Here is an 18,470-nt window from a genome sequence, read left to right on the forward strand (position 1 = left end):
ACTGTTCAAACTTATTTAACATTTCCATTTGGTGACAACAAAATGCCAAACCAAAGAGGAGACCCTTTGACGCACGGGGCTCTGTGCAGCTACACACGCAGAATGCCTGGGAAGCCCATTCTGTCCCCAAGAATTAATCCCATGCCTGCTGAGTTCACACAGCACTCTGGACCTCTACCTCAACTTCCGGTTCCTGTTGAATGGGGAGCAGAACCATTTTTTTTATGACATTTTAAAATAATTATTATGACTGGAGATAAAGATACTGACAACAGCTCTTTGCTAAAAAATAATTCAGACATGTTAGCTGAAGAAGTGTTTAAATCTATCACCAAAGGCACATGTGGATTAAAACTGACCGGGGTATTTTCTATAATTATTTTCCTTCTCAGGTTCAAGGAGCCATCAGAAATATAGCCTGGCAGTTTAAAATACGGAAGCTTACATGTAAACCTGGCTGAGCCTACAGTTAAGACTAAATAAGCCTAGCTATAAAGCCACATGTATATGGGCAGATGATTTTCAACAAAGGAGCCAGACACACACAATGGAAAAGAGGAAGCCACTTCAATCAATGGTGCTGGGAAAATGTGAAAACCACATGCAAAAGAATGAGAATAGATTACAGTCTGTCCCCATGTACACAAATTAATTCAAAACAGATCAAGGACCTAAAAAAAAAAAAGTCTGAAAGAATAAATTACATGGAAGAAAACATATGGACCTTAGCTATAGAGAACATTTTATGAACTTGACCCCAAAGGCCAGGGAAGTGAGGAAAAAAAATAAATGCATGGAACTGTATCAAACTAAAAAGCTTTTGCGTAGGAAAAAAATAAATAAACAACTGGCATCAAAACAAAGAGGTGGTGGATGGAATGGGAGATGATAATTGCAAACCTTTGTCAGAGATGGTAGCTCTGACAACAGTTTAATATCCAAAATATATCAAGAACTCAGGGCAAAAGGGGGTTTAATACATGGTGATGGAAGATGATTTGAATTAGGTTTGCACCCAGTGCAATATGCAGATCTTGTATCATAGAAATGTACATTTGAAACCTATATGATCCTATTTACCACTGTCACCCCAATAAACATACTAAGAAAGGCCAAATTATTAATTGAGGGGCATGTGTGCTGAAAAAGTAGTATCATATTTATTAATTCACTTCTAATATCATTTTACCCTATAACATTTAAACAAAACCTCTTAAAATTAGCAAAAAAGAGACGAATTTGAGAGTAACTGTACAGAACAAACCCAGGCACCTCACAGATGTATTTGCATATGTAACATAAACCCTAACTGTGATGTCTGTGAAGTTGCCTTTCATCATGCACTTCTAGACACCACAAAGGTAACTACGGGTGTGCACTATATGGTTCCAAACACATTATGATTTCTTTTTTATTGATTTTTTACAGAGAGGAAGGGAGAGAGATAGAGAGCTAGAAACGTCAATGAGAGAGAAACATCGACCAGCTGCCTCCTGCACACCCCCCAAGGGGGATGTGTCCACAACCAATGCACATGCCCCCGACCGGAATCGAACCCGGGACCCTTCAGTCCGCAGGCCAACGTTCTACCACTGAGCCAAACCGGCTTTGGCACATTATGATTTCTTAATAAATAAAGAGAATTAGAGCAAGATTTTGAGACACTTCCACCCAAAAATACATTTTGGGATTTTTGTTGGAGATTCAATGTAAACTAAGACACTTTGTAATTTCAGGAAGAAGCATCTCATAGAATATATTCATTCCCTGAGGTGGAATCTTACGTTTTGCCTCATCTCCATTTAGTTTATTAGCTCTTTATGGAGCATCCTCTTCTAATAGGCAAAGTGGAGAAAGTGTTGTACACTATGGATGCTTTGCTAAGATATTTAGATCACTGAAACAAATGTTTAATATTTGTTTGCATTCATGAATTTTTAAAAATATTTGCCAAAAAGGATGATAAAGAGTCCCCTCCCCCCCTCATTCTTGTGTGTGTGTGTGTGTGTGTGTGTGTGTGTGTGTGATGAGGAAGCTCATGGTAGGAGATACCATGTAGAGCAGTGGTGCATCAGCGCAGGGAACACCGCACGATCTCTCCTTCTGCCCAACACACAGGTCTTTACTCCAGTGAGTGTGAGCATAACTTCATGATTTAAACATTTTACGAAGTGTTCTAAAACAAAATTTAAGTCTGAAACTGCTTAAAAGTAGATTTACTCTTTAAATATCAAGGATAGCGAGAACACCAACAGAGATTTAAAGACACCGCTATAACTTAACTGAATACCCAGGCAGCATATGTGAGAGGGGCGGACAGATTGGACTGAAGCCAGGCGCTCAGTGTGCCTCAGAGTGGAGAGTGGGCGGCGGCCCAGTGGGGTCAGGAGAGAAGCAGGAAGACACACAGTGAGATGCAGAGGTGGAGAAAGCGGGGAGGTTCCAGTCATGGCCTCTGGAGTGGACCACAGCGGATAAGTTTCTGGACCTGCCGGATTTGGGACAACTGACTAGTTCAGTCTCTTAGAGACCTGGCTCTACCTGTTTTTTTTACCTTTTTTTTTTTTTAAATATATTTCATTGATTTTTTACAGAGAGGAGGAGAGAGGGATAGAGAGCTAAAAACATCAATGAGAGACATCGACCAGCTGCCTCTTACACACCCCCTACGGGGGATGTGCCCGCAACCAATGTACATGCCCTTGACCAGAATTGAACCTGGGACCTTTCAGTCCACAGACCAATGCTCTACCACTGAGCCAAACCGATTTCGACTGGTTTTTTTTGTTTTGTTTTGTTTTGTTTTGTTTTGTTTGTTTTTTATCTTTTTACCGGAGAGATTTCGGACTCTGTCACTGCCAGATGTAACCACGCCATTAATTCCCATTAATGTGGGGAAGCCCAAGTATGTCCGGTTTCCTGTTAGCAAAAAGGTCCTGACTCAAGTTACAAATAAACTGCATAATTGGAGCTAATTAGTACAACTGTTCGGTTCACCCTGTTTGAGGGGAAATACTGATCCTGAGCAGCTGCTTCTTTTTTTTTTAATCGTCACCTCAGGATATGGTTACTGAAATTTTTAAAGAGGAAGGGAGAGGAAAAAGAAGAGAGGAAGAGGGAGAGGGGGAAAAGAAGAGAGAGAGGGGGAGATGGAGGGAGAGAGAGACACATGTGAGAAAGAAACATTGCTCTGTTGCCTTTCATACCCACCCTGACCACTGGGGATTGAGCCTGCAGCCTAGCTAAGTGCCCTGACTAGGAATCGAACCTGCACACTGCAGGATGATGGTCCAACTGAATAAGCAACCTGGCTGGGGCTGACAGCTGATTCTTACACCTGCCTGCTCTTGAGAATCTCCTGAATCTAGAATAAAAATTCTAGATTGTACGGACCCACCCTAGTTCTGCTGGCTGCATCTGAATTTCTAGGGAAACCAGTATGTTTATCTGTATTTCCAATAATTCTGATGACTAAATCAGTTTTTTTTGTGTTTTTTGGGGGTTTTTTTTTTGGTGGTGGGAGGGGATTATTGAACAACTAGAGGCCCAGCACATGAATTCATGTACAGGTGGAGTCTCTCTGGGTGGTCTGCAGGGATTGAGCTGAAACCTGCAGTCCAACGCTGCCTGCCACTCCCACTCATCCAGGCCCCACTGTGCCTGCAGAGGACTCCACCCATTCAGTCCCGATCAGGAGAGGCGAGCACAATGAGCCCTGCATCTGGTGCCCTCCCAAGGGGAATGGTCCCAGGAATACTTGGTAGAACAGTGGTGCATGAAACCGGCTCTCCAACATCCCCCAAGGGGTCCTGAATTGTGAGAGGGTGCAGGCCAGGCTGAGGGACCCTCCCTGGTGGCCAGTGCACGTCATAGTGAGCAGTTAAGCATCCTTAGCATATCATTAGCATATTACACTTTGATTGGTTGTTCGGTTGTTCTGCCATTCAGTCTATTTGCATACTACCCTTTTATTATATAGGATGATCGGTAGATCATGACTGTGCCTGAACTCAGGTTTCAGTTGTAGAGACTGAAGAAAGAGTCAGGAAACCCAGGCTTGTTCCAGTCTATCTACTTCCACAACAGCCACTGATTAAAAGCCCTCCTCTTTCAGAAGCGATCAACAAAGCTGGGGCCTATACTCACCCGTGGGAAGCCAGGCCTGGCTGTAGCGAGACAGGTTCTGTGAGGACTGAACTGGGGGAGGAAAGGGCCATTTCCAGGTCCTCTAAATTGCCCAGGCTCTGGGTAAGTCCGACAGTGGCCTTGGCTGATCAGGGACTCAACTCATAGATGGTCCCAGCCTGGAGGAGAATGAATCAGGGACTGCCTACCACGGCTTAAGGGGCCCATATGTGTCTAAATGGCCTGAAAATGGGGCAGAAGGTTAGAACTCAGTCTTTTCCTTCCAACAGGACCATGTCCCCTCAGAACTCTGCATGGCAGAAGAAGCCAGGTGCCTGGGGGTCCTGAGAAACCCAGAAATGATGCCGTGTACAGCTTGTATGTCCAGAAGCCTGTCTTGTTTGCTTCCTTTTAAGCAAAAGGCCCCTAAGCAGCTTCAAGAGAAAGGAGGTTGGATATCCCTGCCTCAGAACCTCGTGCACAGGAACATGTTTGCACAGTAGCCTCGTTGTCTCCTCCTCCCCGCCCCCACAGACACACACAGAGAAGACTCGCATAAGATGCTCAGCATTGGTCTCAGTGTGGGAGAAGGACACAGCTCCGTTCCACACACATGATCTATACGGCTAGAGTAGCCCTGATGTGGTAGGCCACCCTCTAAATTTTTAAAGCACTTTTCTAATTGTGTTGAAAACCAGATTGGGCCAGTGTGGAGAGCAAAGCTCAATCAAAGGGTTTAGTTAAAATGATTTACCTGTGGGTTTTAAATAGCATTCAGTGGTTTGTGAAAAGTGTTCTGACTTGTGCTTACTATGGATGGTGCTTAACAGTCTGGGCGCCGGAAAGGTACACCTCTCGAGACACATTCACGGGGAAAACGCTGGCCTTAACTACAGCTGGGTGTGCGCTTCCATGGCTGCCTCTTGAATATTAGCATTTAAACCACCCACAGCGGCTCTGCAGATGCTTTGCCGGGTAAATGAGGTAGAGATGAGAAAGCTCACACCTCACGGCTGCTGCTTTTAATTTACTGGTAGTCCTGAGAACCGGGTGGGCCAGGGAATCAGATTTTAAACCAGCATAGAAAAAGCTATCTCGGAAATGCAATGCCATTTAGTTAATTTTCTTAAACACACACACACACACACACACACACACACACACACACAAAGAGGACTGACCCTATGTCGGCTGATAACTTTTTGATTCAATTCCATGCTACTCTAACTTAACCATATAAGAGAAAAACCTCAGATCTTCATTCTAATACTAGGAGACTAGTCCTAATACTCTGACTTTCTTTATTAGAACATCTCCAAAGAAATTCAGAGTGGTCTCCTCTCACCCTCCCGGTATCCTTGGTAATTCAACTTGAACTGCTGTCATCTTCACTCACATTTGGGAAGCTGATGTGGAGACATAAAAGGTAAGAGTCTGAAGGGGGTTAGGCACATGCATTGTTCCCACAGATTTATGTGGAAGTATTTATTAGTGTCTACAGTATGCAGAGGACTCTGGGCTTACTGCGTCTGAGACAGCCAAGGCCCCTGCCTCCCAGAGGTTTTATTCCAGGGAGAGAAACAGATAACAAGTGAGTAAATGCAAACAGGAGCTTTTTGGAGTGTAGTATTACAGATTTGGGGTAAAGAGTGCCTCTGAGCAGGTAACTTAAATCCTAGGAGTCCAGGAGGAGACAGAATTTTAAAGTGAATATGACAACCAGTATCTTATAATAGACGTCAGGGGCAATAGCATCTCAAGCTGAGGAACTCGGAGGGGCCTTGCCCTGAGGCAGGAAGCAGTCTCCTACGAGCACAGAGCAGAGAACAGGAGGAAGGATAAGAGTGGGGGCTGGGCTGGACCTTTATGAGGAAGGGGAGTGATGACATAAGGAGGAAAAGGAGCAGTAGTCAGTTCATACAGGCTCTCAGGTGTCGTGCATGGTTTTGGGTTCCTTTACTCTGAACAGAGGAGGAAGCCACTGGGAAGTTTCAATGACTCCAATAATGTTTTACATCTCTGGTGGCTGGATAGAGGATGCTGTACAGTAGGGGTGTCGAACTCAATCAGAGAAGGGGCCAAAATCTAAAATCCAGCCTAAATCGCGGGCCGAATGGTTTACTGAACAGTCATAAACTGACAATGTCATAAACTGACAGCGGAGTGCAGTGATGACAGCGCAGTGCGGGCCACATTGCAAGGCCTGGCGAGCTGGATTTGGCCCGCGGGCCTTGTGTTTGACACATGTGCTGTACAGAGTCAGGGGTGGATGAAAGAGGCCAGCTCGGAGGCTGTTAGAAAGGATAGGCTAAGCTGTGTGGATTAGGTGGGCAGCTGGGGAGACTCCACTACATTGAGCAGCTCAAAAGATTTTATTTCTGTGGAAAAGAAAAGAGTAGATTGGCTGTGTGCATAATAGGTGACTATAAGTAAGTGAAGGACAAAATCAACGAATCAGATTTCACCTCTCCTTTTAAGATGAGATTCAAAGATGAAATGTAAGGATTCTCTCCCTCCCAGCAACTGAGGAGAACGCCCGGCCTGCTTTACACCGGCCACCATCGCTGTTAGAAAGGGGATGGTTGCTCTTCACTGAGCGTCTCCCGCATGCTAGACTGTGCTCAGGACAATGCATAAGCCTTAGCATCTCACCAGAATCCTTTCAGTTGGCGATTATTAGCCTCATTGAACACATGGAAAAAACCGAGGCTTAGAAAAATGTTAGGTAAGCTCACTACATGAGAGACACTGTTTCTTTCTTAAAAGCATGAACTGTGAAGCTTGCCATACCCCCTTACGAACTGAGTGGTCAAGCTATTTCACATTTCTACAGTCGACTTCTTTACCTGTAAAATGGGGGTGATTGAAAAACCCATTCTGTGGGATTGAGTGAGGTAATATATGTAATGCCTTCAGACGTTCCTAACTGGATGTAAGCCCATAATAAATGTTATCAAGTTCACTTCTCTGTAGGTTTTTCTTCTCCTTCTTCTTCTTCTTCTTCTTCTTCTTCTTCTTCTTCTTCTTCGTCGTCGTCGTCGTCTTTTTTTTTTTTTGTAAATGATTATAACAACAAGTAATAAATATAAAGTTTGAGTCCAACCTAACATCTTACAAATAAAGAAGCAATGTCTTCAGGTTTATTTACTTACTGACAACTATGTGAAATAGGAGGCCAAAGATTTCCTACATATTTTGTTAACTCTCTAGTAGCTTATATAACAGTGAATTTTAAAGTGAATATGACAACCAGTATCTTATAATAGCTATTGAAAGCTTCAAAGTATCCTATATAATGAAAGCATAGTAGCAAATTGTCCCCTCGACAAGGAGTTCACTCAGGAGTTTGACCAGGGGTCAGGTTAGTCAAGGGAAGGGAAGGAGGCCCTGGCCAGCAGCCAGCAGCTATAGGGACTCTACCAGTGCACATATTTCATGCACTGGGCCTCTAGTACATATATAAAAGGATCTATTCCAAGAGAGGGATCGGTAGTATAGAATACAAAATTATCGCTAAACCTTAACATTCTACATATTTTTCTGGAAAAACACAAACAATTCCATAATCAGATCCATTCTCAGATATTGTCTGCCCTTATTCCATTTTTACTCAGTTGTATACACACACACACACACACACACACACACACACACACACACCTCACAACACATTAAAAACACCTTTGAAACAAATAATGTGTTTAAAATATTAAGCAATACAGCTTGGCACACAGTGGGTGTCTAGTAAACACAACCCATCTTTGCTACTAGTTATCTCAGCCCAATGTCTCAGCCAGTGTGTGCAGGGGGGTGGCCAGCCAATCGAGCCACTCCAGTCAGCGTTCAGGCTTTAATTTTCAATTTTCCTATCTCCTTATGCTATAAACATCTCTCTTGTAACAGCTGATTGCTAGGTTTTTATATCAGTTCAATATTTCTAGTGATTTCTAATGTTTGGGTTTCCTGTTACTAAGTTATTCCATACTTTCTATTTGTAGCTCATTTGATACATGATACATACATTTTTTTCTTCTTTGTTTTTTTATGGGTTAATTTTTTTCTTTACTTTTATTTCCTTAACTAGTTTGGAAAAGGCACACTTCACTTCAATCCTTTTATTCATTTACTAGACGTTTAAACCAATTTAAGTTTAGCAATTCCTAACAATATATTCACCTATTTCCAAATAATTCAAGCATCTCAGAATACCCTCATTATTGTTTCCAAGTTCTTTATTTTTCCAGTTTTGTGAAATTAAAAAAAAAATTATTGCTTTCTATGGCCAGCTCTATCGCTCCTCAGCCTTTTGGTTAAGATCAAATGCACACACTAGCATATAGCAAGTTTTATTTACTTTTACTTACATATTGATACTTTCATTGTGTTTCATTATTTGTTGTACCTCCAGTGCCTGGGTTCACTACCCTAACTAAATTTTTACATTGAACTATTCAGGTCACCCAGGTAGTATCAGTGAAAGATGCTGTTCTCTAGTGAACAAAACCTTAGTGAAAAATTCCCCTTTCCATTCAAAACAAAGACATGTGACAGATAAGTTTCCTCATGGTTTTCTGAGTGGATTGAGTTATATCTGGTTCAGTTTTATGTTTCAGGGTTAGCCATTCATGGGCCAGGTGTTACTGAAGGGATGTGCTGCATTTTGCCTTCCTCTTCAGCCAACATGTAAAAGCCACTGCTCAATGTCAGTAAATGCCCTTGAGGGAAAGCCAGCTTCCCTGCATGACTTTACCAACAGGGAAGCTCAGATCTTGGCTCTCCCGTTTTCTTGCCAGTTCATTGATAACATCAAGCTGTTGAATAACATTTATTTATATGTTTTATATAGAAGCCATCAGTTTAGTTTCTTTTTTTATTTTGGGAATATTGGGGCAATATTTAATATGTTTTCATATAAAAGAGACATATGGTTTTTAAAATTACATAATAAAAGTATATGCCCCCAAATAGATGTGAATTGAGTCCTTCAAAGACTACTGTTTGACTACTGAATGAAGCATAAAATCAACCTGTCTTTTCAGGTCCTCCGCAATCTCTCCAGGTTATTTCCATTTCTACACCCAGTATATGGTCAACAGATAGTATTTACTTTTCACAAAAGTATCCTGAATTCATGACTATGCTTTTGCACATTCTGAACTCAGTTTCTAAAATACATTATTTCTCTATGTGTCAAAATTCTATTCAAGAACCATTTGAAATTGCAGTTCATACAAGAAATTGCCCTCATCTCCCATCCAGTTTTTATTATCTCCTCTTCTTAACTCTCAAAGTTTTTTTTATTATGTAGGATGGACCAAGACTGTATGAGATCCAAAGAGAGTTGTACTCTTTGTCTGGCTCTGTAACTTGCTATGTGTGTGAGCTTACACAATCTCTCTGTGACCCAGATTACTTTATTTAAAACAGGGAAATTATATCTTCCTTCCAATTCTGCCTTATTTTGAGGTTTAAAATATGCATATAAGATATGCATCAGGTTTAAAAGATAAAGTACCCATCCTGGCTGGCATGGCTCAGTGATTGAGCATTGACCTATGAGCCAGGAGGTCATGGTTCAATTCCTAGTCAGGGTACATGCCCAGGTTGCGGGCTTGATCCCTAATAGGGGTGTGCAGGAGGCAGTCGATCAGTGATTCTCTTTCATCATTAATGTTTCTATCTCTCTCTCCCTTCCTCTCTGAAATCAATAAAAATATATTTTAAAAATAGAATTTAATAATAAAGGATAGTTATTACTGTTAATACCTTAATTATCCTGTTAATAACACATATATAATATCTATTAACTATCCTGTGTGAATAATCCTATATTATTAAGACCTTAAATAACATGTGTAATAGTTAACTATGTGTTAATTTAATGCCTATTAGACAATACCTCCTTGGGGGATGGAATTCTCTTTTACTTATTTTGTTATAAACAGACATAATATCTTACATACATTATATTTGTGTAGGGAGTGGTTAGAGGATTAAGCCTCCTACTGACCTGCTGGCAAAGTCACAAACAAGTCCCAGTTTAGAGGGCACAATCCTCCAAGATAAAGCTTGATCTTGTGACTGCTCCCTAGATCTTTCCTGGATGGTAACGGGCTGTGGGAGGGGCAGCAAGTGCTGCCAAACAAGTGAAACTTACAAGAATGTTGTAAATTACCTTGTTTGCCCCTGACTATAAATAAAGCATCAGTTTTGTAGTCTGGATCTGTTCTGTGGGCCTCAGCCAAGCACAGAAGATCTACCTAGACCCAGCCTATTCTCTCTGTCTGTCTTTCTCTTCATCCTTCACCGGCCCTCCCTCAGGCTCGCCGAACCCATGGCGGTGCTGGCGCAGCACAATGTTGAATAAAGTTCTTGTTTCACTGAAATAACTTTTAACTGAAAACAATAGTATCTATACCACCTGGCAGTAGGGAAAGAAGTGGAGCAACTATTTACAATTGGAAAGAGAAAAAACAAAACTAAATTGGTACCTGAAACCTCCAGGTACAGCTACTATACAGGTCAACTTAAAATGTATTTCTCTCTCATCTGTCGATCGATCTAGTTTCATAGACAACTCTGTTATTCTAGCAAAGAGAAGCAAATGTGTTGATGGTAAAATCTGTTTCGCTTATCTTTTATGGAAATAACCTGCAGGTTGTTTTCTTTGCCATCAAGGTTATCAGTCTGTCTATGCCCTCATTTGTAACCAGCCATCTAATTCCCATTGTGAAAAACAGCAGTTAAATTAGATTGTGATTTATTCAAAAACCAAATAGAAGCGACGGTGTAACTCTCAGAGGAAGCAAAAAATCTCCATCGTAAAATACTTTTTTTCCTAAACACCCTCAGAATCTTTTCTTTCCACTATTTTATATTCACTGAAGAGTCACTTGGGGAGGTAGTAGGATCAGTCAGTAGCATGTACTTAGATGCTTGAATTCCCCAGTATTTTAAATGTTGTTTGTATTAAGGACAAATTAAGCTGAAAGTTGTAGTCTGGGGGGCTTTTGGAAAAGAAAAGCCTTTAAGCAATTAATGGCTTGTTCCAGTCCTGCCTATGTGAGGAGCATAACCAGGCAACTTGTGCAGCAATTTATAGTAACTGGGGTAAATGAACCATAGTTAGAAGTAGAATTTATGAACTGTTTGCTAAACTGGTAATTAGCTAGAGATGTAAAGCCCCAAACTGGAGGTGTTCATGGCACAACAGAGCCAGGATTATTTTGTGTCATTTACAGCTTAAAGTAATGGACTTTCTCAGTGTTATCTCCCCTTGGGAGTGGAGGCCTGTCTTTTTTTAATATCTACCAATTAAGAAAAAAAGTAGTAAAAACAAAAGACAAACTGGTAATGAGATCACGGGAAAAAACAAAACAAAAACTTGGAAGACCTTTGAAGAGGAACCTTTATATTTTTTTGACTGAGAATCATTGAGTAGCAGCACACTGGGTTTCTTAAAGCTCAGCTTTGTGATGGATGATCTTGGACAAGTCACTTAATCCCTTTGAGTTTAAACTTTAAAACTTTTTATATTGGAGATGACAATATCTAAGTCAGAAAGTTGTGAATTGGCACATACTGAGAACTAAATTGAAGCTCAGAAGTCTACTTAAATCATTCATATAACTTCCAACTAACCACAGCTTCTTGGTAATGGTATCTGCTGGAGGATTTCCAATGGTGAGAAAGCATGATAAAGGAGTCTTTCCTCTGAGCTAGCATTACAAATGTTACTGAGGTTGAAGGGGAGGAGAGATAAGGGGGAAGTTTGAGCCAACATGAAAAGGTAAGAAAAGGAACATATTTTGTGAGTGCCCTAAAGGGTTTGAAGTTAGCATACTTTGGAGTGTTTTTCAGGGATGGAGGACAAGATATTTATTGATTCCCATCCTCACATTCTTATAAGTAGGAAAGGGTAAATTGAATCCTGGATAATTTGAAGTTCTTGGTTTGTTTATTTTTTGTAATCCTCACCCGAGGATATATTTTCCAGTGATTTTAGAAAGAATAGAAAGGAGGGATGGAGGGGACAAAAGAGAGAGAAAGAGACATCAATGTGAGATAGACACATTGCCTGGTTGCCTCCCGAACGACCCTGACCAGGGCTGGGGATCATGATCACACCTCAACCCAGGTACATACCCTTGACTGGGAATTGAGCTTGTGACTCTTTGGTGTATGGGACAACATTCCAACCACTGAGCAACACTAGCCATGGCAATTTGAAGTAATTTGCATTCCTCCTTTTGCTAAAAGCAGTATATAGAATTATATAATTTCCAAAGTCAGTCGGTTTCCCCAGTCTTCCTCTGTATTACTATTTATTGACATTATTATTTCTTTATTAATTACTTCAAATCCTATGATCGATGTCTTCTTTCATCCAATTGCTGGGTGACAGAATTGTGATTAACTAGTTATTAATAATGGGAAAGGAGCAAAGGGAAGGCCGGACAATATAGGCATGTTCCCTACCAAACACTGTGGAAGAGAACCACATAGGGACTATACTATAGATGCATGCAAAGTCGGCTGACATAAGGAATATACAGGACTCTGAATCACACGTGGCGACAGAGTTGGTTGGCCAGAATGGGGTGGCCACTGCAAGAGCATGAATATTTGGAATTCGTAACCCCCTAAACAAAGGAATTCACTCTCTTATTGTGCTTGTTTCTTATACTCTTGGGACATGTTGCTCAAGGCTTGCTCTCTTGGGATTCTTGCATTCAGCTATCTGACCCATGACCATGTGGACCCCACACACAATAGATTAATGGACTGCAGTTAGCCTGATTCTGTACTGGACTCGGGGTTCAATATGAAAAGGAAACTCTGGACAATGTCTCTGATTTTAACTCTACTGAAAGCCCCGCGAGACTTCTGTGACTGGACTAAGGAAAATGGGACTTTGGAAACCTAGGGGTGTAAATCCACAAAAACACAGCTTCCTACTATATCACACCCTCTTGTGCGAGTCTCAGAAAATTCCTTTTCTCACGATATAGGAAGAAATCCATCCCCAGAAGCAACCGGTGGGGGAGACAAGCAACACTCTTCTCCGGGAATATAGGGGTGATATCATAATGAGGACTTCATGTGGTAGAGGAATTAAAGCCAACCTTTGTAGTGAGGCCCAATTTCTAACTCTGATAGTCATGGGCATGCAGTCAAAGTTATGGAAGATCCCTCCTACTGGCTTCTTGTTTTCAGTTAGATGTATTTTAGGGGTCTAGGCTTAAGCAAGCCATTGATAATTTCTTAATGAAGCCTATTTTTACTTAAAGGACTGATTTCTCCTAAAGGCCAAGTATTTGTTTATATTCATTAATTTCCAATGCTGCTATGACCCTGCTTTTTTTTTTTTTCATGTTGTGTATTTGCAAGCATTTTAAAGGAAAAGTGGTGACGTTCATCAGACAGAATCTTATAGTTAGTGTTTATTGAAACCAGGAAGCTAGCATCCTAACCCACTGTAACACTTGCAAGGCTGTTTCCTCCTTATCTCTTTAAGCTGGGTAGACCTATGGAACATCAAGTCACCATCCCTGCGTGTTAACACATAGGATATTGCAAGCACTTCATAGGCATTAAATCTTATGTACTCATCTATCATAATAATCAATGTCATTTTGATCATTTTATTTCCTTTGAAAGCATAGATTTTAATTTACAAAGGAAGTTCACAGACATATGGATGCTCATTTTCCCCTCATTATCCAATTTCTCGGATACAGAAAGAAACCAAGATACCTAGGGTCTACATTGTTTTATGTTCTTAATATGTAGGAGACATTGTCACAGAGGAAGCCACAAAACAGCTTGCTCATTAGAAAACACAGCATGGAGGTGGAAACAAAGGGACAGAAACCAGACCCTAATTATACCCACACTCTCCTCCTCTTCCTTAGGAGAAGAAAGAAGGCCCAGCTTTCCCCTCAGTAACGGTGTCCTTCAGGGCTCACATTAAGAATATATATTTCTCCATATGTCTGCGAGTCAGTGTGTGAGCCTCATCATTGTTGTCTAATGAACACAACATGAATTCCCACTAGAAGTCAACTAATGGGCGCTTCAAGTGCCATTTGCTATGCGTGTTAAATGAGTAAGTAGACCACTTCGCTGTTGGGAAGCTCCTTTGGTGAGCAGGGAAATGCAACAAGAGGTTTTGGACCAGTCTTTCCTTAGATTACAGTCCCATAAAGGAAAAAAATTACGCTATCTTACTGCCCCTCCATAGGATAATTTTTCCTTTCTTGGATGCAGGATTTCCTCAGCACCCATCTGAATTCCAGTCCATTGTCTCTGTAACGGGTACTATCCTCTCCCCTCTGCCTAGAAATGAAAACTGGCATTTAAGACAGTGTGAGATTTCAACAATTGTGAATCATCTTTAAACATAGATGGCATATTCTATGGGGCTCTATAAGAGTGAATGTGTGTGCAGGCAGAAAGAAAAGAAAAGAAACTGTGCTTTCACCAAAAACTAGGCACTCTTCCTTGTAGCCAAGATTGCCTTTTGTCCACTTTGTACAGGAAATTGAACATGAAATAATGAAGGCTTCATATTTGTGCACTGCTGGAGTGCTTCTGGGTGATTATATTTTAACAAAAGTTAATGGCCAAGTAATGGAAATAATGAGCTGAAGTGAAAATCCAATCTAAGTTTGATGAGCAGAACATTCTGAATGAAAGTATGCTAGAGGAGAAAAGCCCCATGGAACATTTCACATCTTAGTATTCTTGGAGCATATTGGTTTTAGTATTGAAATGGGCATGATTGATAAAGAAACCTAAGTGGATATGTGCTGGTGATCTTTAATAGCGACTGGGCTAAACCTGAAGATTCCTTAGAAGAAAAAGAAGGGTGGGGGGGGAGAATAAAAATGTCTTTTAAAAGGCTTCTTCTCTATTTTTATGGACTCCCTGGGTATACTCACCTATTTGTACATTGCCTACACTGCTGATGGTGGAAGTAATAAATACTCAGCCTACTAGCACTGATCCTGAGTTAGGAGTAGGGAAGGTTGCTGAGAATGGCCATGCCAGGAGTAGGTGATGAGAGGTTTGGGTCTCTGGTGGACAAAGAATGTCTATTTAGGGACATAGATTTATGAAGAACAAAGTGATGACACTAAGGACCTAAAAGATTAATCCAAGATAATAACTTAAATCCTAACTATCCTTCTCCTCTATTACAGAAGAAAGACAGGGGAGTGATAAAATTTTCCAGAGCTATTGATAAAAATTGATGCCAGTATTCTATGAGTCAAATGTTCAAAAGATACCATCATCACCACCACCACTATCATCAGCAGCCATAGTGTCACCATCAGACAAGTAGCATGCTTTGAACATTTATTAAATGCCATAGACCAGCCAGTGCATTTTACATGCAAAGTTTCATTCAATTCTCACAACTCAGTAAGGTTACTCTTGGCTTCCAACTTCACAGATAAGGAAATAAGTAACTTATAGTCTGTAGGATTAGCCAGGCAACCAAGTCCTGATATACACTGGGTTTACTGTACCCACAATGTTAAAGTGCCTTGTAAATTATAAATGCTATACACTGTAAGCAGTTATCATCATTAATATGATTTACTGTTTGAGCAGCAGTTTATATTGAAAATTCTGTCACATAAACAACTCATCCTATGATATAAATAGCAAGCAACTACAAATAACTCACAAGCTCTAATGTTATCTATTTTCTTAAATATTTTTAGATGTATCATTTAGGGCCAAATGAAATATTTTGTAAAACATAGCAGACAACTTATTTGTTAATCAATTTTTTCCTAAAAGTCATATTATGTTCTAATTATTACTTATCAAATTTTAAACTTTAAGATAACAACTTATATATTTCTTTAATGAAATAGATAAACACACAAAAATGCTGTGTTTTAAAGACACTCCTCCCAAAACACAAATAAAATCTGACTCAATGAAAATTTGGCAAAAAAAAAACAAAAAACAAAAAAACCACTCTGTTGATAAAACAAATGACTTAATATAAACCTTCAGTTGTTACAGCGTTGTGTTTACAGTTTTAAATTAAATTGCAATTAACTCTAGATTCAAATTCTTTTTTTATATGTTTTCAGATGTTTAGATGATATTTTCCTGCAATTAAAATATTTTGTTATATTTTAATGCCATCGCTCGTAACATAATTATGTTTTAAAATGCTATATTTCTTACATTTAAATATTTCTTTAACCACTTTTCCCAAATAAAATATAGGACACTGACATTTATTCTTTCAATATTTAATTTGGAAGGAAAGTTCTAAAACTGTGACAATTGTAAAAGAAATGACAAGGCTAATTTATTTAACTTTTTATTTTCAATTGTTGTAGTTTGGATGAATAAGAAACATACAGGCTGTTCCCAAAAAGATGCATACACACTTTAAAGCTGGTTGCTTAATAGATATTTCTTTCTTTTTAGGTTTAACCTATTGGAATTAATAATTATTCCAAGTGTGTATACATTTTTGGGGGTACCCCATATTTAATGTATATCACATAAATGGCAAATACACTCATTTTACAATAAACCATAATGTAAATCTGTAGTCCCAATGTAAAATATATTTGCAGTTTTCAAAGTTTTAATAGATTTCTAACATCTTCATTTATAGTATTTAAATTATGTTTACAACTCTTATCAAATGATTGGTGAGGTTTATAATAAAGAGAAGTGATCTAAAATTTCTGTAAGGATATAAGTTGCATATGTAACTGAGATCCTACCTTAAAGGGTTTCTCATATATACATTTGACATTTTAATTTTCAGGTTGCCATTCATATTGTAGGATGTTCAGTTTTTCATACATCTATGTCTGCCTTCTTTATGAAATTCATTCTAACACACACATCTATGTGTGCCTGCTTTATGAAATTCATTCTAACATTTTAATCTTAACCTCTTATTTTAATATTTGACTGTTTAATGTGTTGTTGTTTTTTATATATCTAATTAGACTGTATTCTTCCTGGAACCTGGGATTGCTCAAATGAAAACAAATCATATAGCAGTAAAAAAAAAATTGTATTTTGGAAGTTGATTTTAATTGTAAAAATGCACTATACCTCCAGAGTTGTCAAATTAAACAACTTTACAAATCCAAACACATCTGAGTAGGCAAAATGCTAAGCAAATGTGGCCAAGTCTTGTTTTCACTTGAATAAATAAAAACAAAACTATTTCAGATTCCTCGCTGACTTGCACTTTGACCCAAAATATTGACATCTGGGGGGAAAAAATGAATGGTTGGAGTTTGAGGCCAGAATATTTCTCCCCCTAACCCAAAGGATTACCAGTGAGAAGAAAATCAATCAAGAAAACTGATAAATTCACAACTTTGTTTTCAACTTCCAGGAAATAAAAAGTTTATATTTGCTTATATTTGTTGTAATAGGAAACCCATAATCTTGTTCCTCTCTCAGTACACTTGCTTTGACAAAAGAGATGCCACCTAATTTTTTAAACTCACAGTGAGATGTCTATAAACAGATGATGAGGAACTTTCTATGATGAACTGAAATAATAAATAGGGCAAGGGGTACAGCCACCCACAAACAAGCATTTCCAATGGGATGGCTTACACTAATATGGCATATATATATACATATATATACTGGTGATATAAAATATTTCAATACATTCAGAAAAAAATGATACCAAGCAATGTAAAGTATTTTTTATAATATTTTTTTCTTCTGTCTTAATAAGATTTGTGCCAGGTTTTAAAATATATTTCTATAAGCAGAAACCCCCAAAATTCAATTCCTTCATATGTAATACAACAACATGCAACACAGATCTTGCAGTTTGTGATTCTGCCCACCACCTGGCCCCCTACTCCAAGTTAAAAGATAAATTCCCTTTCAAAATGAGATGCCCAATGATGCTACCCCTTTCAATCTCTGATGATACCCTTCCCAGGCAGCATAGATCCTTAGGCTCAAACTGAATCTAGTTTTTCCACAAATTAGCTCATCAGACACAGGCAATTTAAATCAGTATTTATCCAACTTGAATGGCAAACAAAAGCATTTTTAATAACTTCAAATATTCCAAAATTACTTTAAGAATTATTCGAATGGACCCCTAATAATGACTTAAATTATTTAATTATATGATTACTTAGACCCAGACAAACATAAAACCAGGTATAAATTCCATCATTACAGATCAAATAAAAAATAAACTCTAAGGCAACATAATCAAGTCTATTTTAATATGTTGGAGGTTATTATTTTGTCAAAGCTGTCACCATTCACAACACCAATATGACAATAATTGGGAGAGCATGGGACTTTTGACCTTG

General features: G+C 39.1%; 1 protein-coding gene across 5 annotated transcripts in view; it reads right to left on the reverse strand.

Moving 5' to 3' along the window:
- Nucleotides 1–18,470, reverse strand: part of CNTN5 (contactin 5) — a 917,150-nt gene that overhangs the window by 208,970 nt on the left and 689,710 nt on the right. The gene's annotated exons all lie outside the window — the stretch shown is intronic.

This window comes from Pipistrellus hanaki, assembly GCF_964339955.1.
Source record: "Pipistrellus hanaki genome assembly, chromosome: 9".
Lineage (NCBI taxonomy): Eukaryota > Metazoa > Chordata > Mammalia > Chiroptera > Vespertilionidae > Pipistrellus > Pipistrellus hanaki.